The 21,837-nt window shown below is 45.6% G+C and overlaps 1 pseudogene across 1 annotated transcript; it reads right to left on the bottom strand.

Annotated features, from left to right (window-relative positions):
* Positions 1-3,528: 3,528 nt before the first annotated feature.
* LOC117662617 (uncharacterized) lies at positions 3,529-19,416 on the bottom strand (annotated as a pseudogene). Its single transcript, XR_015731775.1, has 6 exons — positions 18,578-19,416; positions 17,285-17,517; positions 13,005-13,138; positions 11,578-12,917; position 11,494; positions 3,529-4,796 (listed from the first exon to the last, which is right to left on the bottom strand). The product of XR_015731775.1 is annotated as an uncharacterized LOC117662617 (transcript).
* Between the last annotated feature and the right edge of the window lie 2,421 nt (positions 19,417-21,837).

The following is a 21,837-nucleotide window of genomic DNA, read 5'->3' as shown; positions in this document are numbered from 1 at the left end:
GGCTGGAGAATTCTGGGAGTTGAAGTCCACCAAGCTATGCTGGCTGGAGAATTCTGGGAGTTGAAGTCCACCAAGCTATGCTGGCTGGAGAATTCTGGGAGTTGAAGTCCACCAAGCTATGCTGGCTGGAGAATTCTGGGAGTTGAAGTCCACCAAGTCTTAAAGCTGCCAAGTTTGAAGACCTAGTTTACATGATGACCCTCCATCGTGAGAGTTTAAATTGGGTGGGGGTCTCTGAGCACAGGTGGGTCTTCTCACATTCCTTTGTTTCCTAATCACCAGAACCCCCCCCCCCAGACAGGAGAGAGTTTGGGGGAGCAGCTCAGATCTCCTGCTTGTTCCCATAAAGGTGTTAGAAGAAATATCCTTCTGGCTTCGGCTCCAAGTGGGGAAAAAGACACTGGAAACATGGAGACTGCTTGGAAAGATGGTTTAATGGTGGACAGGATCACATGGCTTGAGTTCCTGAACAGAAAAGGGGCCGAGATGCAGCGAGTCCCCCCCCCCCCGGTTTTATGCCCTCTCTGGCTTTGAACTTCCTGGGGCCCAGAAAGAGTATCCTGATTGGTTGTCAGACTCTCAAGGGGTGGGGGTCTTAGCTAGCCTTGCTGGCTGATGTAACCTTCCCAGGTGCCCTGTGGTGAGTTACTGTTGCTTGATGGGTCCTATTGTGTTGCAGATGATGGACAAAGATTGAGTTTCTGCCTCTGGCCCATTGACAAAGGGTGGGGAGGGGGCAAGAAGGTGGGAGCTGCTTCGTCTTTTAAAACATGCTTCTCCATTTCTCATCCAGGGAAACATAATATTCTGCCTTTTTAATATTTCCTAAAATATTTCATTCTTCTAGGAAAGGGGTGGGTGCTAACTTCCTACATCGCACAGCACATTTTCAACATGCACAGCGCAATTGCCACATACTCAGGGGCACAAGTCCATCATCACACAGGCACCCCTGACTTTTCATAATCAATGCTGTCCTGCGTGCTGGGTCTGTGACACCCCCAATACCTTCACAGATACAGCCATTCCTTGATTATAATATACAGCAGGTTTTAATATGCCTTAAGTATTGCAGGTAATTTCATATTAATGCTGGACCTAACCCAGGTTTCCTGAGATACTTAGGGCTCAGGGAACTGGATCAGGGTGTAGCCTCAATAGCATGAAGGTATTGTGGGAAACGAAAATATAGCCTATTGATCAGGGGTGAAATGCTCCTGGTTCGGACTGGATCGCCTGATCCGGGAGCGATGAAGGTGGGTGGTTCGGAGAACCGGTAGCAAAAATCCCTACCCACCCACCCCCCATGCCCAGCTGAGCCGCACAATCATCAGAGGCTTTTTTTTTTTACTTTTAAAGACATTTTTTCTACAATCTCTTCAGCCAAAAAAATGCTTTTAAAAATAAAAATAAAAAAGCCTCTTATGATCGCACGGCTCAGCCGGGATCGTCAAAGGCTTTTAAAAGAAAAAAAACCCCTTTTTTTGTTTTAAATGCCTCTGACGATCCCAGCTGAGTTGCCTGATCAGCAGAGGCTTCTTTAAAAAGCCTCTGCCGATCAGGCAACTCAGCTGGGATCGTCAGAGCTTTGAAAGCGTTTTTTTACCACCTCTTCGCCCGAAGAGGTTGTACAAAAAATGGTTTTAAAAGTTAAAAAAAAAAAATTGGCCACGCCCACCCAGTCACATTACCCCCCCCCCCCAAGCCACATCCACAGAACCGGTAGTAACAAATTTTAGATGTCACCACTGCTATTGATCTATTGGATTTAATAAGGAAATGCTCCTTTTTTTCCCATGGATGTGTGAGTTTGGATGAAAGAGTTGTGCAAAAAGGCCCCGTAAGAGTTGAGGGGTCCTTGGGGCTCCCAGAGCTTGGTGGTTGGTTGCTGCCCAGTTCGGGTAATGAGATATCTCCAGGGAGACACCAAAGCTCAGAGACCACGAAGGACCCCTCATTTCCACCCTGAGCTATTTCCTGGATTGATTTTAAGATTTATGGAATTTCTGGAGCTGAAGAAGAGGGGGGGGGTTCCCAACCCATAGGAAGAGCAGCTCCGAGGGGAACTCCACCTCCCCTGGAGTTAGGGGCACCTCATCCCTTGTGCTAAAGTGGGATCCACTTCTGAGGAACCAGGTGTCCAGACCAAGAGGCTCTCAGTTGACCTTCGGTGTATCCCAGGACTGGACCTTCTTCCCAAGGAGCCTTAAATCCATAACAAGAAAGAGGCTCCATTAGTCTTGAGGAGCATCCGGGTACCAGGCGCCTCTGGGGAACCAGGTGTCCGGATCAAGGGGCTCACAGCCCCGCCCCTCTTGTGCTCGGAGTGGGCAGGAAGATTCCAGAATCCCCCTGAAGTAGCCAATAGGAGTTGGGCATATCCCAACATCTGAGCACATCAGCAACTACGTCATAAAGGACATTCCTAGGGGAAGAAGAGGGAAAACTTCCAACCTAAACCAGCTGGTAAACATTATGCTGCTTTGGTCTGGGGAGGACATGTCAGTTTATGGAGGACAAAGGAGAAAATTAACCAGGGTGGATAAAAATCAATGATTCTTTTAAAAAAAAATGAAAAAAATCAGATTTTTTTTATTTAAATCGGATTTTTTTCATTTTTATCGAATTTATTTTAATAAAAAACTTTTGGGGTAAAAATCTATCGTAAGATAGTTTTCTATTTAAGATACATAAATAATTTAGTTTATTCAGCATGAAATGGAGCTTAGTTACGTAGCATGAGGCTGTATATTCTGCAACACTGGGACTATCGGTGAGTCAACAGTGGGTCAAAGGAGTAGCAGAGATGACAGTTGCTCTTTAAAAATTATGATTTAAATCGAGTTGATTTAAATCAAGCCTTTTTCCTAGTGATTTAAATCATGATTTAAATTGTGATTTAAATCAACTCGACTTAAATCAAATCCACCCTGGAATTAACCAAGCAAGGAGTTAAGGCAGGTCTCCATTAGTGCGGTTCATGAATCCCACCCAAAAATTACATTCAGTTCACATGATTTGAAGTGTTATTTGTATGGAAAAATAGGTTAATTGGGTTGGGGAAAAAGGCAAGAAAAATATTTGTAATATAACATGATATATGAACAATAATGAAACCTCACAGTAAAAGACTATACTTGAAAGTACTTAAAATTTAAGTTCAATGGTAATTTAAGATTACTTGACTACGAAAAACATTTTCCCCACACCAAACAATTGTAGGATTTCTCTTCTGTCACTGTGTGAAATTCACGATGAATGGCAAGGTGTGACTTTTGGAAAAAAAACTGTTTCCCTGTATTGTTGACAACTGAAAAGATTTATCTCTGCTATGGACTTTCTGGTGCATTTTTAGCTGGGATTTTACAATGAAAAGTGTTCACTCTGCACACTTGTGAAGCCATGATGTTGGGTGTGGGTGTGAAGTGCTGAAGGACGGATGAAACATTTTCCACCCTCTAGGCATTTGTTTTTTCTCCAGTGTGGATTTGCTGATGCTTCAAGAGAGACCTTTTTTGACAAAAGCTTTTATCGCACTCTGAGCATTTATGGGGCTTCTCTCCTGTATGGATTCGGCTGTGGTTTCTGAGGAGAGATGACCGAGCAAATGCTCTCCCACACTCTAAACATTTGTAATTTTTTTCACCTGTGTGAATTTTTATATGATCTCTAAGGGCTGATGTGCTACTATAAAATCTCCTGCATTCGTTGCATTGGTATGGCTTCTCCCCTGTGTGAATTTTCTGATGGGCCCAAAGGTTTCCCTTATAAGCAAAAGATTTTCCACATTCTATGCATCTATATGGCTTCTCTCCTGTGTGGACCTTCTGATGGACTCCAAGGTTTTGTCTTTGGGAGAAGCACTTCCCGCACTCCCCACATTTGAATGGCTTCTCCCCTGTGTGGATTCTCTTGTGACTCTGAACCTCGCTTTGTGTAAGAAAACCTTTCCCACACTCCCCACATTGATAGGGTTTCTCCTCTTGGTGCCTCTTCTGGTGTCTCCGAAGTTCAGAAGAATCCACAAATCGTTTCTCACATTCTGGACATTCATAGGGTCTCTCTCCAGTGTGAAGTCTCTGATGTCGCACCAGATTTGATTTCAAGATAAAACATTTCCCACATTTGAGGCACTTTTCATTTTTCTCGCCTCTGTGTGTTTTCTCATGATTGTGAAGATAGACACTCAGGGTGAAACATTTTCCACACTCAAAGCATTTGTAAGATTTGATTCCTGCATGAATCTTCTCATGGACCCAAAGACTTGACTTCTGAGAAAAGCTCTTCCCACATTCCCAACACTTGTAAGGTTTCTCCCCTGTGTGAATCCTCTTGTGGTCTCTGAGAGTGGCTTCTTTACGGAAAATTTTCCCACATTCCAGACATTGATAAGGTTTCTCTCCAGTGTGGATTTTCTGATGTCTCCAAAGTCCTCCTGTATAAGCAAAACATTTCCCACATTCTATGCATCTGTATGGCTTCACTCCTGTATGGACCCTCTGATGGGTTCCAAGGTTTTTTTTTCGGGAAAAACATTTCCCGCACTCCACACATTTGAATGGCTTCTCCCCTGTGTGGATTCTTTGATGAATCTGGACCTCACTTTGTGCAAGAAAGCCTTTCCCACACTCCCCACATTTATAGGGTTTCTCCACTGTGTGCCTCTTCTGGTGTCTCCGAAGTTCAGAAGAAGCCACAAATGTTTTCCCACATTCTGGGCATTTATAGGGTCTCTCTCCAGTGTGAAGTCTCTGATGTCGCACCAGATTTGATTTACAAGTGAAACATTTCCCACACTTGAGGCACTTTTTGTTTTTCTCCCCTCTGTGTGTTTTCTCATGATTGTGAAGATAGACACTCAGGGTGAAACATTTTCCACACGCAAAGCATTTGTGAGATTTTATTCCTGCATGAATCTTCTCATGGACCCGTAGACTTGCCTTCTGAGAAAAGCTCTTCCCACATTCCCAACACTTGTAAGGTTTCTCCTCTGTGGGAATCCTCTTGTGGTCTCTGAGCCTGGCTTTTTTAGGGAAGAATTTCCCACATTCCAGATATTGATAAGGTTTCTCTCTAGTGTGGATTTTCTGATGTCTAAGAAGTCCTGACTTTTGACCAAAGCGTAAGTCACATTCCTCACATTTATAGGGGTTTAATCTGGGGGGCCTTCTGAGATCTTTGGCGTCTTTTCCAGAAGATTTCTCACCTTCAAAGTCTTGATTGGATCCACTTCCCACATGGACCTTCCTGTGGGTCAAAAGGAGGGACTGGAGAGCAAAGGATTTCCCACACACTGAGCATTCATGGGATTGTTTCTGGTTTTTCGGAGTGCTGCTTGTGTCTGACGGGGGATTCAAAAGTTTCCCACACTCCATGCGTTCTGGCAGCTGCTGCCATGTGCCAATTTCCTACTATCTGTTGATAGTTGACTTGCAGGTAAATCTTTGATGACAGTTGCTTCCTGCTGTAGGAAGGAAAGAGAAACAGAGAATTTCCTTTTCAGAAATGTAGAGACTCATGGAATAGAAATCATAGACTTACAATGTCAACATCATACAAAGAAAACCTCTATAAAATGTTTTATAGATGGCATTATTCACCTGCAAGGTTAGCAAACATGTATAAAAACAAGTCTGTTAAATATTGGAAGTGCAATCAGACACCAGGCTCCTATTACCATATGTGGTGGACATGTCCCAAAGCAAAAAAATACTGGAAGAAAATATGCACATGGCTGGAAAATATCACAAGACAATACATGAGACATTTTTGTTGGGCATACTTCCAGGAAATTATAATAAGGGTAACACATATTTGATTTTACATATCCTAACAGCAGCTAGGATTGTGTATGCCCAATGTTGGAAAAACCCAGAAACCCCTGCAGATGATATTATCATCAAAAAAATTCTGGAGTGTGCAGAGATGGACAGGATAACCCCCAAAAATTAAAAGGAAAAGAAGGATTCAGATTATTTTATAACATGGGAACTATTCTACAAATGGTTAAATGACAAATATTGAGGTTAGAGGAATGAAATTGGATGAAATATGGTCTACATGAGAAAGAAAAACAGGTGAGTTAATATTTTGATGGTTATATAATCGATACTTTGATGGAAGATATATGTTGTAAAGATGATTTATATTATCGCATATTTGTTTAAACATTACCGCATACCTTTTCTTTTCTTCTGGCAGCCAGCAGGCCCTATCAAAAGCCCAGAATCGAATGGATGTGACTCCACTGAGCTAGGGCTGTAGAAAGAAAAATCTTGGTTACGTAGGAGAAGCCTGGCTAAAAGAAAAACACACATAAAAGTAAGAAGAAAATAGATATTGTACCTTTACAGGGAGGATACATGAGATGTGGGTGTGGCTTACTGATGATGGCTAATGAGCCAGAAATAGATCTATATAAGTCTCTCACTAGGCAGTATAGGGCAGTATAGGACCTGCTGGCTGCCAGAAGAAAAGAAAAGACCAGAATTGAGTGGATGTGACTCCACTGAGCTAGGGCTGTAGAAAGAAAAATCTTGGTTACGTAGGAGAAACCTGGCTAAAAGAAAAACACACATAAAACCTACGAAAAGTAAGAAGAATTCCTGAAAATAAGACTGATAATAAGCCCAATTGGGCGTATGCGCTAAAATAAGGCTCCCCCTGAAAATATTTAAACTCAGAGCTGGAAATCAGGTAAGATGGCAAGAGGAGCCCCATCTTACTCCACATGCCCCAAAATAATAAGACATCCCCAAACATAAGGCCAAGCGCTTATTTCGGGGTTCAAAAAAATATAAGACAGAGTCTTATTTTCGGGGAAACATGGTACAGGACAATGATGGCTAACCATTTTGCCGTTGCTTGCCAAAAGCGGGGGGAATGCGGGGAGGTCACCCACGTGTGTGCCCACCCCCATAATCCAATACGCCCTGCCCCTGCGTGCCCCCCTGCTTTTAGTATGTGAAGGCCCATTTTTCACCCTCCCCAGGCTCCAGAGGCTTTCTAAGAGCCTGGGGAGGGTGAAAATGGCCTTCCCCACCCCCTTCCCCGGAGGCCGGAAATAGCCCATTTCCCAACTTCCAGTGGGACCGAAAGGTCCAAAAACCAGCTGGCCGGCACACACATGCGCGCTGGAGCTGAGCTACGGCAACACTCGCGTGCCCACTGATATGACTCCATGTGCCACCTGTGGGACCCATGCCATAGGTTCGCCATCACAGGAATAGGATTATAGTGACGATATTATTATTATTTATTATTATTTTTATTATTTAAATTTCTATACTGCCCTACTCCCGAAGGACTCAGGGCGGTGAACAGCCACAAGATAAAAGATATTGTTCGTATGTTAACACCATGGACACCTAGAGAATGCGCTGCTCAACATAGAAATGGAATGTATGACATAAAACAATCAAACATATTTTTAAAAAAAGAAATGTGGAGACTCACAAAATCACTAGGAGGAAAACTCTCATGCCGTTGTGATTTTGTGGGTTGTTAGGTGAAGGGAGACCCAGGGAAGAAGTGGAGGGGTGCCTGAATGGGGTGGGGGAGACCCTGGAGGTGCAGCACAGGCCACGCATGAATTAAGAGAGCTGCAGTGAGGTGTTAAAGGTGCAGCCACTCCCAAAAGCCTCAGTCGCCCCAGCTGGGCCCTACAATAGGGCAGAAATGCCGGGGTGGTGCCTTAAGAGGAGGCCGAAGACTAAAACCATTTCAGCCATCCCCCACTGACCCCAAGCCTGGACTTCAGCCCAGTGCCACCGCTGCCACCGAGAAAAACAGCCTTAATCCCCAGACTGGAGGCCTTTGCAGCTTTGTGCCATTCTCCAAGCCACATGTTCCATACCATTTATAAGTAACGTGAACCGAAGCTCCTCTAAGCTTCTCCAGCACCCCCCCAAGTCAAACATGGACTAACCTGGGACTTTGATGGCCTCCATCCCTGCCCCCTCAGACAAACCTGTGCTTCTTACCTGCGGCTCCATCCACTTAATGAACTGTGAAATCACTTAACAACTGAGATAGTGAGTGTTCGCTAATTGAGCAAAGCCATCGTGTGATGGCTCACATAATAATCACTTTCCAAAACAAGTGAGATTCTAATCCCAATTGTAGTCGTGAATCGAGGACTACCGACAGGCAACGCAAAAGGTTAAGGCGTCGCAGAAGCAAAAGAGGAGGAAGAGTGTTGAGCTTAGCGTAAGCAACTCGTTTCTTTTCCCCTTTTCTTGCTTTTTCTGATTTTTCTACTTATAAACTCCATCCCATCATGGCTAATTCATCCTGCGCTGGATGTTGAGAGGCTTCTTGGTCAAACGGACCACAGAGAGACCTTCTGAAAACAACCTCCCCAAAAACTCCTTCCCGGATTCATCCGGATCCCCCACCCAGGGCCGGATTTAGATGAAAAGAGGCCCTAGGCTATTCCACTTATGAGGCCCTTTCACCTATAGTGAAAGTGTAATTTTAATTTTGCTAACAATTTGAATGTAGGCCCCTCTTGATCTTGAGGCCCTAGGCTGAAGCCTAGTTAGCCTATAGGAAAATCCGGCCCTGCCCCCACCCCCTGCACCCGGGGAGCCTTGGCCGGGCGAGGAGGGGGAAGATCCAGCTCCTTTTGCTCCCCTGGAGGGAATGGACTGGAGGGATCCGTTACCTCCAGAGGGATCCGTTACCGCCAGAGCCGGATCTCCCCGAGGAAAACCCTGCAAACCGAAGAGCGGGATCCGCAGCTGCCTTCCTCCTGGCGGGGAGGAAGATCTGCTGGCAGGAGGGACGGCCTGGAAGCCGGAGGAAGAGCAGCTCCACTTGCCCCGAGCGGGATCCAGGAAGCTCTCACGAGGGATCCAGCGCCTGTCCTGCCTACGTGAAGAGGGACTCGCGGAGGGAAGCGGAGATCCAGCCAGGGGGAGGGGAGAGGCGGGGAGGGGCGGAGCTTCTGGCTTCATCTGGGGCTCCGCCTACTCCTTGAGGCCCCGCCCCTTGACCATCTCTTCTCCTTCCCTACGTGCTCTGAAACTCTTTGTGTGTTTTTGTGATTGTGTGTGTGTGTCTGTATCTATGAGCACGCTAGAAACTGAAGCTCTGCAAATGCCCTGAAAGAGTTTGGCAAAAAGGCCCCGTAAGAGTTGAACGGTTCTTGGGGGCTCCCTGAGATTGGTGGTTGGTTGCTGCCCTGATGATGTTACCTAGTTTGGGCAATGAGACGTCTCAGGGGAAACACCGAAGCTCAGAGACCAACAAGGACCCCCCCATTTCCACCCTGAGCTATTCTCCCCAATTGATTTTAAGGCTTTTGGTGTTTCTGGAGCTGGAGAAGGGGGAGATCCTGACCCAGAGGAAGAGCAGCGTATACACCAGCTCCCCTCGAGTTAGGCGCACCTCATCCCTTGTGCTACAGTGGGATCCACTTCTGGGGAACCAGATGTCGAGATCCAGATGCTTCCATTTAGCTCAGGACTGGACCTTCTTCCCAAAGAGCCTTAAATCCATAAAGAGAAAGAGCCTCCATCAGACTTGAGGAGCATCTGGGCACCAGGCGCCTCTGGAGAACCGGGTGTCCGGATAAAGGGGCTCACAGGGGGTCCCACCCTGTGCTTGGAGGGGACAGGAAGATGCCAGAAGCCCCCCCCCTGAAGTAGCCAATAGGAGTTGGGCAGATCCCAGCTTCTGAGCACATCAGCAACTATGTCACAAAGGACCCATTTCTATGGGATCAAGAGAGAAAAGGCCCCTTCCCAAGTAAAACAGCCAGGAAAACATTCTGCCGCATTCAGCTGGGGAGGAGATGCCATTTCATGGAGGAGGAGGAGGTGGAGAGAATGAATCAGGGTTAAAGAAAGCCTCAGGAAGACTCCACACCCCTTTCCACCCTGATTCAGCACCAAATGACTGCAAGGAATATCAATCCTTCCATCCTCCACTGCTCAGTCAGAACTGAAGAAGCTCCTGGGATGAGAAGGGAAACGTTTTCAAGGGGAAAAAAACCAAGAAGACTCTCCATCGAGATTCCTGGCTCCGTTTTGCCCTTTTGAAACCACAGCACTCAGCCTGGATGCCTAGGGGCCTTAAAAGACCTTAAAGGGGCATGTAGACCACCCCTGCAAGCACACAGGGAAAGGAAGATTTGGGTTGAGAGTCATGGAGGACTCAAAAGGAAGCCCACACTGCTCTCTGGTCCTGTCATGAAGCTGCAACCCCACCCCCCCACCAGACTGAAAATCTTCCCCTCTCTCACCCTCTGCTTCTATTGGGGGGTGGGGTCTGAGTTGCTCTTCCCAACTCTCCCTTCAGTGAAACGTGCTGGAGCCCCTCCCTTTGAGTTTTGGGCGGCTACAGGGGGGCCAATTTGGAAGGGGGACAGGAAAGAGGCCTCAAAAACCATTCAAAGAAAGCTAGTGGGGCTGAAGACTGGGGGGAGAAGAAAACTTCAGAGTATCCAGGGCAGGTGGCGGTTGAAGGGCTGGGAGAGCCCAGGAGTATGGGTATAGGTATCCTTATTGCAGGGGTGGGTTCTACTTACCTTTACTACCGGTTCGCAACAGGATCAGGACAGGTTTCCCACCCCTCCTCTGAGAAGCGTGGCTCACTCCACTAGTAGCTGCTGGGATCCATGGACAGCCTTCCTCCTCCTCCTCCTCCTCCGCCCCCAAGAAGCCGATTTCCTGATCCAGTGGAGGTCCGACAGCCCCTCCCTCAACCCACTTTGGCTGCACAGTACGGCACAATCTGACTGCCATCTTGTCTGTTTTGAGCCACCAGTCCATCTCCTGAAAAAGGCCCTCTTGATTATTTTGAGCAATATACTTTTATTCAGGATTATATGCACAGAAAGAAAATTAATACAAATATCTCTGTGGGAATATATGAAAAAGACAATGAAAAAAAAGGGGGGGAATCCCTTTTTCCCTCTTCATCCTCAACCAGCAGATTCAACATCAAAACTTTATCACTAAATAAACCATCAGATTCATTCTACCTTCACCCCATTTTCCCATCTCTAAATTCTCACTTCCCATTGATCAACACAGTCTACTAAAAAATTAATAGAAATACCTGGTTCCTTAACTTAGGAACTTATTACCAGAAATCCATTCCAAGTTGTGGTCATAGCTCAAGGACTTCCTCTCTGCAAAACATTATATCTACTCCTCACATACTTATAACTCTTTTGTGTAATTACTCTGCTAAGTTACTAATGCGGCTTTGCGAGCAAAATATTCTCACTCCCCCAACATTTACACCCTTTTGCCTCATTGTGTTCTCTCTGATGGGATTTGATGTTGTTTTCCTTCAGTAGGTGAAACATTTTCCCCACACCAAATAATTGTAGGATTTCCTTTCTGTCACTGTGTGAAATTCCTGGTAAACGTTGTGTTGAAAAGAAGTGTTCCCAATGTTATTCACAGCTGAAGAGATTTATCTCTGCTATGGAATTTTTGGTCCCTTTTTAGCTTTGATTTACTAGGAAAAGGTTTCTCGCACTCTGTGCATTTGTAAGGCTACTTTCCTGTGTGATTTCGGGTGTGCGTGTGAAGTGTTGTAGGATGGGCAAAACATTTCCCACACTCCAGACATTTATAAGGTTTCTCTCCAGTGTGGATTCGTTGATGCCTCACAAGAGAATCTCTCCGTGAAAAACATTTATCGCACTCTGAGCATTTGTAGGGCTTCTCTCCTGTATGGATTCGGCTGTGACTTAAAAAGGAAGAAGAATGAGCAAATGCTCTCCCACAGTCTAAACATTTGTAGTTTTTTTCCCCTGTGTGAATTTTCACATGACTTCTAAGGGCTGATGTGGTACTATAAAATCTTCCACAGTCATTGCATTGCTGTGGCTTTTCCCCTGTGTGGGTTTTATGATGCATCGAAAGGCCTCGCTTGTCTATAAAGCATTTTCCACACTCTACGCATTTGTATGGCTTCTCTCCTGTGTGGAACCTTTGATGGCGTCCAAGGTGTTGTTTTTGGGAAAAGCATTTCCCACACTCCCCACATTTGTAGGGTTTCTCCCCTGTGTGGATTCTCTGATGAATCTGAACATGGGTTGGCGTAATAAAACTTTTCCCACACTCCCTACATTTATGGGGCAGGTCCCCTTTGTGCCACTTCTGGTGTCTCTGAAGTTCATAAGAATATATGAATTGTTTCTCACATTCTGGGCATTCATAGGGTCTCTCTCCAGTATGGAGTTTCTGATGTCGCATCAGAATGCATTTCCTGGAAAAACATTTCCCACATTCGAGGCACTTTTCGTTTTTCTCCCCTTTGTGTATTTTCTCATGTTTCCGAAGACCTGAACTCTGGGTGAAACATTTTCCGCATTCAAAGCATTTGTAAGATTTTATTCCAGCATGGATCTTCTCATGGATCCAAAGACTTGAATTCTGAGAAAAGCTCTTCCCACATTCCCAACACTTGTAAGGTTTCTCCCCTGTGTGGATTCTCTCGTGGTTTCTGAGAGTGCATTTTTTACGGAAAAAAATCCCACATTCCAGACATTGATAAGGTTTCTCTCCAGTGTGGATTTTCTGATGTGTAACAAGGCTTGACTTTTGACCAAAGCATAAGTCACATTCCTCACATTTATAGGGGTTTAGTCTAGGGGAGCTTCTGAGATCTTTGGTTTCTTTTCCAGAAGATTTCTCACCCTCAAAATCTTGATTGGATCCACTTCCCACATGGAGCTTCCTGTGGGTCAAAAGGAGGGACTTGCGAGCAAAGGATTTCCCACACTCTGAGCATTCATGGGTTCTTTTGGGGGTTCTTGGAGGGCTGCTTGTGTCTGATGGGGGATCCAAGAATTTCCCACGCTTCATGCTTTCCCTTGGCTGCTGTCTTGGGCTGAATTTCTACTATCTCTTGTTAGTTGTCTTGAAGGTAAATCTTTGGTCACAGTTACTTTCCGGCTGGTGGAACAAAAAAGAAGAATGAGAACATTATTTCCTTTCGAGAAACACAGAAAATCACAAAATTGTTGAAGGCAAGATGCTGACATTTGTTAACAACCACAACAGTGAGGGCAGAATTGCAGTTCTTCAGCAAAGCAGTCATGTGATGTCTCACGTGATGTCTTCTTTGCTCAACAAGTGAGACTGCAGTCCAAATTCAGTCATAAGTCGAGGACTGCCTATAGGGAACACAAAAGTCAAGGCAAAAACTTTCACTGCATTGCCGTTTTGTCAAATAAAGACAAAACAGAAATGAAGGCGAACATACAGTACGTGTCCCAGAATGAAGTTTCAGGATCCATTCTGGGTCGGTTAACAGGATCAGAGATTTTGTCTTCTGAGCTTTCAGACTTTCAGATGTGCTGGAGCCCTTCCTCAGGGACCCTCTCTCCAGCAGCGTGTGTGCTATTCTATGTGTGGTCCACAGACACAACCACACCACAAACAGAAGAGCACACACTCTGCTGGAGAGAAGTTCCCTGAAGATGGGCTCCAGCATGAGATCTAAAGCTCGGAAGACAAAACCTCTGATCCTCGTAACCGACCCAAATTGCATCCATTAATAACTAACGCTTATGTTCCAAAGCAATATTTAACCATGATTTTGAAGGGCCAAAATGGAAGAAACCAGCAGGATGAAGTCCAAAAGGGACCAAGGCATAGTTGTGAATAGGAAAACGCAAAGGAAGGTGAGAGAGATCAGATGGTGAAAAGGGCTGATCTCCTCCCATTTCCCCACCCCACAACCAAAGAGGTTCAGGCAAGGTGTCCAAGCAGAGTTTGGTGTGAAGTGGGATGCCAGCTGACCTTGAAGCAGCGTCACTTTCGTCCCCCACCCCACGGATTCTGCCTCCCCCTGGTTAATGGCAGTCCCTCAGGAAAGAGTAGGGAAGCAGAGGAAAGCATCAGGTGGCAACCAGCCTCAAAACTTCCTTAAAACTTTTGCTTTATAAAACATCCACCATGAAGGATCACATCACAGCTCCTTCAGGGCAAAACAGGGAAAATACTGATTTTTCCTGATTCTACCAAGCCTTTAGGATCAGTAGATTAAACTTTGGCATAAGAACAAAGGATTTCACTGTTCCCCTTTTAAACTGAGCTCAAGGAAAAAGGATCTATTGTGGGTTATTTATTTATTTATTTATTTAATCAAATTTAAATGCCGCCCTTCTTCCGAAGGACTCGGGGAGGCTCATAAAAATAAAAAGCATCGCACAATAAAATAATAAATTAATTTTAGTTAATTAAAATACTCCAATTAAAACCCTTAGAAAAACTAAAAACTAACAAACTCCCAGCAGATCAGGCGATTTGTTTAAAGAGCCATGTCTTCAGGTCCCTACGGAAGGAGCGGAGATCGGGGGCCGTGCGGAGCCCGGTGGGTAAACCATTCCAGAGGGTCGGCGCGCCCACAGAGAACGCCCTCATCCTGGGTGCCATCAGCCGACATTGCCTGGCCGACGGCACCTCGAGGAGGGCAGCCCTATGCGAGCGCACTGGTCGGTGGGAGACCGGTAGCAGGTGCTCCTGCAAGTAGCCCGTTAAGAAACGTGAACGTGAAGGGTTAAGAAAACATGAACTCAATTCAATTAATTTAAAGCTTTTTTTTCTCCCAACCTCTCCCCTCCCCATTGCAATGAGGTCGGTCTGTGTTTAGAGCATATTACAAACCTCAACAAATGCTTTAAAGCTCCGTTTACTCCATTTTCCCATCTGCACATGCGGGATATGGATGCTCAGAGACTTTGATCTCTTACGGACCAAAGAGAGACCTTCTGAAGCAACTTACCCAAAGCTCCTTCCTGGAACCACCTGGAGGGCCCCCCCCAGAACTTTGGACGGGTGAGGAGAGGGCAGATCCAGCCCAGGGATGGAGCCCCCCTGGAGGGACGGGAAGCAACGCCAGAGCCAGATTTCCCCAAGGAAAGCCTGCGAGCCAAAGAGTGGGATCCACAGTTCCCTTCCTCCTGGCGGGGAGAAGATCTCCTGGGAGGAGGGGCAGCCTGGAGGTCGGAGAGAGAGCAGCCTCACCTTCCCCGAGAGGGATCCAAAAGCCTCTCCCGAGGGATCCAGTGCCAATCCTCCAAGAAAGAAGCGGGATTCACGGAGGGAAACGGAAATCCTGAGAGGGGAGGGGCTCATATATACCATTGGATTCCGCCCCTCCATACAGCCCCACCCCTTTCCCGCCTCCTCCTCTTTGCCATCCACCCCTCCCCTCTATTCTCCCCTACCAGGGTGGACCACGTGCTCTGAAACCACCTCTGTTCCTCTGATGGGCTTCGGTGTAGAGGGTTCCTCTGCCCATGGGAAGAGTGTCCCTCTCTGCATGCTTGAAGCAGGATTTCTTAATCTCCAGAGACGCCAAGACAGGAAAGAGGAATGTTTGGGAGGAGGAACCCAGATCTCATTCTTCTTCCCATAGAGGCAATACAACTACGTCACAAAGGACATTTCTATGGGATCAAGAGAGAAAAGGCCACTTCCCAAGTAAAACAGCTAGGAAAACATTCTGCCGCATTCAGCTGGGGAGGAGATGCCATTTCATGGAGGACGGAGGAGAGAATGAACCAGGTTTAAAGGCAGCCCCAGGAAGGCTCCGCACCCCTTTGCACCCTGATTCAGCACCAAATGACTGCAAGGAATATCAATCCTTCCATCCTCCACTGCTCAGTCAGAACTGAAGAAGCTCCTGGGATGAGAAGGGAAACGTTTTCAAGGGAAAAAACCAAGAAACTCCAGTTTCCTTTTGGAAAAACATCTTGGGGACAACCATGAGCTGGAGGATGGAGGCTCTTCATAGAGACCCCTGTCTCCACTTTCTCCTTTCGAAATCTCAGCAGACACAGCCTGGACTCAAGGGCCTTAAAAGACCTTAAAGGGGCATGTAGTCCATCCCTCCAAGCACAAAGAGAAAGGGAGATTTCAGTTGAGAATCATGGAAGGACACAAAAGGAAATCCACACTGCCCTCCGGTCCTGGCATGAAACAGCCCCCTGAAGCTGCAACCTCCACCCTCAAGACTGAAAATCTTCCCCTCTTTCACCCTCTCTGCTTCTACTGGAGGGGGGGCCTGAGTTGCTCTTCCCAACTCTCCCTTTACGACACCACGTTCCTTACCTGGGACTTTGCTTAAGGACACGTGAAATCGTTTTATCAACCACAATCAGGAGTACAGCATTGCACTCATTGAGCCAAACTCTCACGTGACATCTTACTTAAGGACCACTTTGCTCAACGACCAAGACTCCAATTGTGGTTATAAGTCCAGGACAAACTACAAGAATTACCAAAAACGAAGTGACCTTCTATCGCTGCACCATAGAGAGAATTTTAACTTACTGCACCTGTGTATGGTTTGCCAATTGCACAGTAGCAGGTAGGACAGCGCTCCAGAGGGTTAACGTCATTGCCCAGAGGATTATTGGTTGCCCTCTCTCCTCTTTGGAAGAGCTTTATAGCTCCCGCTGCCTTAAGAAAGGTCAAAACATTCTCAAAGATCCATCTCATCCTGGGCACCCCTTTTTTTTTGAACTATTACCATCTGGCAGACAATACAGGATAATAAAAACAAGGACAAATAGGCTGAAAAACAGCTTCTATTTATTTTTTTATTTTTATTTATTTTATATCAAATTTATATACCACCCTTCTCCCTGAGGACTCAGGGTGGTGTACAGCCAAAGTAAAAACATAAACTACAAACATTAAAATACAATTAAAAAGATATATATATATATATTTGGCCCCATAACTAAAAGCAATGACAAAACAATTAAAAACATTTTAAAAAAAGTGTTAGGCCAGCCCGGCTTGCTGAAAAAAGAAAGTTTTAAGGGCACGGCGGAAGGCACCGAGGTTCTATCCCAGAGCAGTAACTAGATTGAATTCTACTGTATAGTGCAATATTAATGCAATATCAGGGGTTTTCAATTCAATTGCATAGAATGCGAAGGATGTGTCTTTTTGTTTTATTTTTTTATAGTTACAATGTAGACTGAAGATGGCATTTAAATTCGTTGTATGAGGTGCAATGACAATAAAATAAAGTAAACTAAATTTTAAATTCGTTGAATGCGGTTGGTCAGCCAGTTGTGAATCCATCAGGTGGTGATGCTATCTCAGTTTTTTTTTTAAATCTTGCCAAGATCTAGGTTGCGGCCTACTTTGTCACATGCCTCACTGAGGTCCATGTATGCTCATTATGCCTTCACCCAGTACCTTGGGAGCAAATCTTTTTTCTGCATTGTTCAGTTATCGAAGATTTAAAAAATGGATGCTTGTTCTCCAAAGCAAGATTTAACCAAGATTTGTTTACTCACGTTTAACGTTACAATGAAGAGGTCTCTCGGTCAAGGCCAGGTATGATCCTCACTGCTGACTGATTTGGTTTCTCCTTAACCGATTGGTCCTTTGTGCAGGAAGCTGCTTTTTCATCCAGGCCACAATTTCCAAATTCTCTGGAACAAGAATCCTGGCCAAAGGTTGGTGGATCCCAATCCAAGAACGTCTCTTTCTCCTCTGTGAAGTTCACAGCCACGTCCTCACTGGTCTCCTGCAAAGAGAAATGAAAAAGGCTCAGATGCCGAAAGTGATACTGAACATAATTTATAAATGATCTGGAAGAGGGAAGAGAAAATAGGATTATTTGATGAAAATACAAAATAATGATTGAATCTTAATAAGGCAAAATGGAAGAAACCAGCAGCTGAAGTCCAACAGGGACCAAAGCATAGCTGTGCCTAGGAAAACCCAGTGGAAGATGGGAGAGAGCAGATGGGGCAGAGCATGTGTGAAAAGGGCTGCTCTTTCCAGCTCTTTTTGGAGGCTGCAAAACCACAAAGATTCCAATTAGGTGTCTCAAAATTTATTTCCAGTTAGGAAAGGCAGCAATCTGGCCATCAGCTTCTTCTGGCAGCTGCTCACAAGACCACCCTCAAAACTTCCTTTGTCCTTTGAAAAACATCCACCAAGAAGGAGCTGCCCCATCACAGCCTCTTCTGGGCAAAACACGGAAAACACAAAGTTGAGAAATTCTACCCATTGTTTTTAAAGCAGAAGCAAAGTAAAAGATTAGCATAAAAAAACAAAAGGATGTTAGTTTTGGCCTTTCAGACAGAGCTCAAAGAAAGAGGATCTCTTTTGTGGGTTAAGAAAACAGGAGCTCAATTCAACTAATTTAAACTTTCCTTCCCCCCCCCAAACCTCCCCGTTGCAAAGACATCAGAGGGTCTTAATCACACAATACAAATCTCAGTAAAAGTTTTAAAGCACAATTTACACTTTTTTTTTTTCAAATGCACTTGCGGGATGCGCATGCTCAGGAAACTCGTGATCTGCCGGACCACTTCTAAAAGTGGAACTTACCAAAAGGCTCCTTCCCGGATCCACCCGGAGCCCCTCGGGGAGCCCTGGCTGGGCGAGGAGGGGGCAGATCCAGCCCGGGGACGGAGCCCCCTTTGCCCCACTGGAGGGAAAGGAGGGATCCGCTCCCTGCAGGCAACGCCAGAGCCGGATCTCCCCGAGGAAAACCCTGCGAGGCGAAGAGAGGGATCCGCAGCTCCCTTCCTCCTGGCGGGGAGGAGATCTGGAGGCCGGAAGGAGAGCAGCCCCACCTGACCCGAGCAGCACCCAGGAGCCTCTCCCGAGGGATCCACCGCCGATCCTCGCCGGGCGAAGGGAAGCGGAGATCCAGCCAGTGGGAGGGGAGAGGCGGGGGGGGGGCGGAGCTTCTGGCTTCATCTGGGGCTCCGCCTACTGCTTGAAGCCCCGCCCCTCCATCGCCTCTTCCTCACCCCCTTTAAACTAGGACCACGTGCTGCGAAACCCTTTTGTGTGTTTTTGTGATTGTGTGTTTGTGTATATCAAACAACCAGCAGTTGCTGTGGCATAGAGGTGGAGCTCTTGCCTCACAATCAGGAGGTTGTGAGTTTGATCCTAGGCAGATGTTGGATCTCCTGGGGGTTGGACTAGATGACCAAAAAGGTCCCTTCCAACTCTGTTAATCTGTTATATTTTATCAGTCTCTGTGCGCTCTAGAAGCTTAAGCTCTGCAGATGCCCTGAAAGAGTTGCCCCAAAAGGCACCGTAAGAGTTGAAGGTTGGTGGTTGGTTGGTGCCCTGATGATGTTACCTATTTGGGTAATGAGACGTCTCCAGGGAAACACCAAGGATCCCCCCATTTCCACCCTGAGCTATTCTCCCTGATTGGTTTTAAGGCTCCTGGCGTTTCTGGGCTGGAGAAGAGGGGGCCGAGGGGCATCCTGAGCCAGAGGAAGAGCAGCTCTGAAAGGAACTCAGATTCTCCTTGAGTTAGTAGGGGCAGCTCTTCCCTTGTGCTACAGTGGGATCCACTTCTGGGGAACCAGGTGTCCAGATCAAGGTGCTCACAGAGGACGGGGAGATGCCAGAAGCCCCCTTGAAGTAGCCAATAGGAATGGTGCAGATCTCAGCTTCTGAGCACATCAGCAACTATGTCACAAAGGACATTTTTGTGGGATCAAGAGAGAAAAGATCATTTCCAAAGTAAAACAGTTAGGAAAGCATTATCCTGCTTAGGGCTGGGGAGGAGATGCCATTTCATGGAGGACGGAGGAGAAGGAGAGAATGAACCACGGTTAAAGGCAACTGATGAGTTAAAGTGGGTCTCATTTAGTGAAGCCAATGAATCCCACAAAAACCTTGCATTAAATTTAAACTATTTGAAGTGATGTCTGTCTGGAAAATTCAGAAAGTGCTTCCAGATTGACAGAAATAAGCAAGAAGAATATTTAATGTAACATGGTATATGAATATCGATGAAATATCACAGTAAGAGAATAACAAGAATATCCATAAAGGAATTTAAATACAGTCTAAATTAAGAGGTTTACAGAGTTGGAAGGGACCTTGCAGGTCATCTAGTCCAACCCCCTGCACAAGCAGGAGACCCAACATCTGCCTAGGATCAAACTCACAACCTCCTGATTGTGAGGCAAGAGCTCCACCTCTATGCCACAGCAGCTGCTGTGTGTTTGATACACGCAAACAAACACACAATCAGGAGGTGCTACACCATTTCTGACAGGTCAAATTAAAAAGATGACAAATTTTATTTAATAACAGCAGGCCAGGTAACTTTTTTCTCATTTTACCACAATTATGACCTGCTTTTGCATTTTTTTAAAAAAGATTTCAGGATAAAACCTTTTTCAATGCTACAAAGATTTTTAGGGGCCCCCTCTGAGGGGACTCACAAACGCAGGACAACAATTGTCTCATTTCAAGCAACAGATTTTCCACACACCAAGCTCTGATGTGGTTTGTCACCTGGAAAGAGTCTCCAGCCATCCGAGTACCTGGAGGATTTCTGGAGGACATTTTACCTGATGCAGACCCAGGTAGACCAGTCCAGAAAAATAATTCCCACACCCAAAACGCACAATTTTTTTCTTGTGCATCCTTTGGGGTCTCCAGAGATCTCAGTGAAGTCAGTATTTTGCAATGTTCCAAGTATTTATACAATGACCCCTTTTTGCAAATGCTCCAGGGTTTCTCAATATTTCATTACAGGTTACGGCAAGCATTGATGGCCCATAAAACAATTCTGGCCATTGGAAAATGTTGTCTTCCCACCCGCTCTCCACGTTATGTGACCAGATTATGAGCACTTGGTAGCCGGCTGGCTTTTGCGACCAGATTTTCTTTATACTTAGGACTCCTTATTGCTTACTGACCACAAAAAATGTCATAAAATGTGATTCGGTTATGTGGGTGCTAGGATGTATAACTCTATAAACTGTTACCAGGAATCCGTTTCTAACTGTGATTGTAAATCGAGGACTAGCTGTGCTCTTCAAAAAATGATCTCCACTCTCCAGCACTTCTAACTTTTTTTTTTCTTTTTCACTCTGCTAAGTTACTAGTGCTGCTGGTTAGGGAACCAAACCTTACACTCCCAACATTTATCAAGGGTGAAATGCTCCCGGTTCGGACCGGATCGCCCAATCCGGTAGCGATAGAGGTGGGTGGTTCGGAGAACCGGTAGCAAAAATTCCTGCACCCTCCCCCCCATGCCCAGCTGAGCCGCACAATCATCAGAGGCTTTTTCTTTTAATTTTTAAAAGCATTTTTTCTACAACCTCTTCGGCCGAAACAATGCTTTTAAAAGTTAAAAAAAAAAAAGCCTCTGATGATCGTGCGGCTCAGCTGCGATCCTCAAAGGGTTCGTCAGCTGATGATCCCAGCTGAGTTGCCTGATCGGCAGAGGCTTTTTTTCTTTTAAATGCCTCTGACCATCCAAGCTGAGTTGCCTGATCGGCAGAGGCTTTTAAAAGAAAAAAAGCCTCTGCTGATCAGGCAACTCAGCTGGGATCGTCAGAGCCTTTTGAAAGCATTTTTTTACAACCTCTTTGCCGAAGAGGTTGTAGAAAAAATGATTTTAAAAGAAAAAAATTGGCCACGCCCACCCAGTCACCTTACCCCCCCCCCCACACACACACACCAAGCCACAGCCACAGAACCGGTAGTAACAAATTTTAGATTTCACCACTGACATTTATGCACTATTACATGATTCTGGATTCTCAGATTATATTAGACTAAGAAAAACATTTTCCCCACACCAAACAATTGTAGGATTTCCCTTCTGTCACGGTGTGAAGTTCCTGGTGAACATGAAGATGCGACTTTTGAAAAAAAATGTTTCCCGCATTGTTCACGACTGAAAAGATTTATCTCTGCTATGGACTTTCTGGTGCTTTTTAAGCTTTGATTATAACGAAAAGGTTTCTCCCACTCGGCACACTTGCAGAGGCACTTTCCTGGGAGATTTCAGGTGTGCCTGCAAAGTGCTGAAGGGTGGGTGGAAGATTCCTCACAATCTGAACATTTATAT

Source organism: Pantherophis guttatus, chromosome 2 (genome assembly GCF_059756535.1).
Source record: "Pantherophis guttatus breed Tessera chromosome 2, ASM5975653v1, whole genome shotgun sequence".
NCBI lineage: Eukaryota > Metazoa > Chordata > Lepidosauria > Squamata > Colubridae > Pantherophis > Pantherophis guttatus.
Note: the sequence above shows the minus strand (reverse complement) of the source record. Positions and strands in the feature narration are given on the sequence as shown.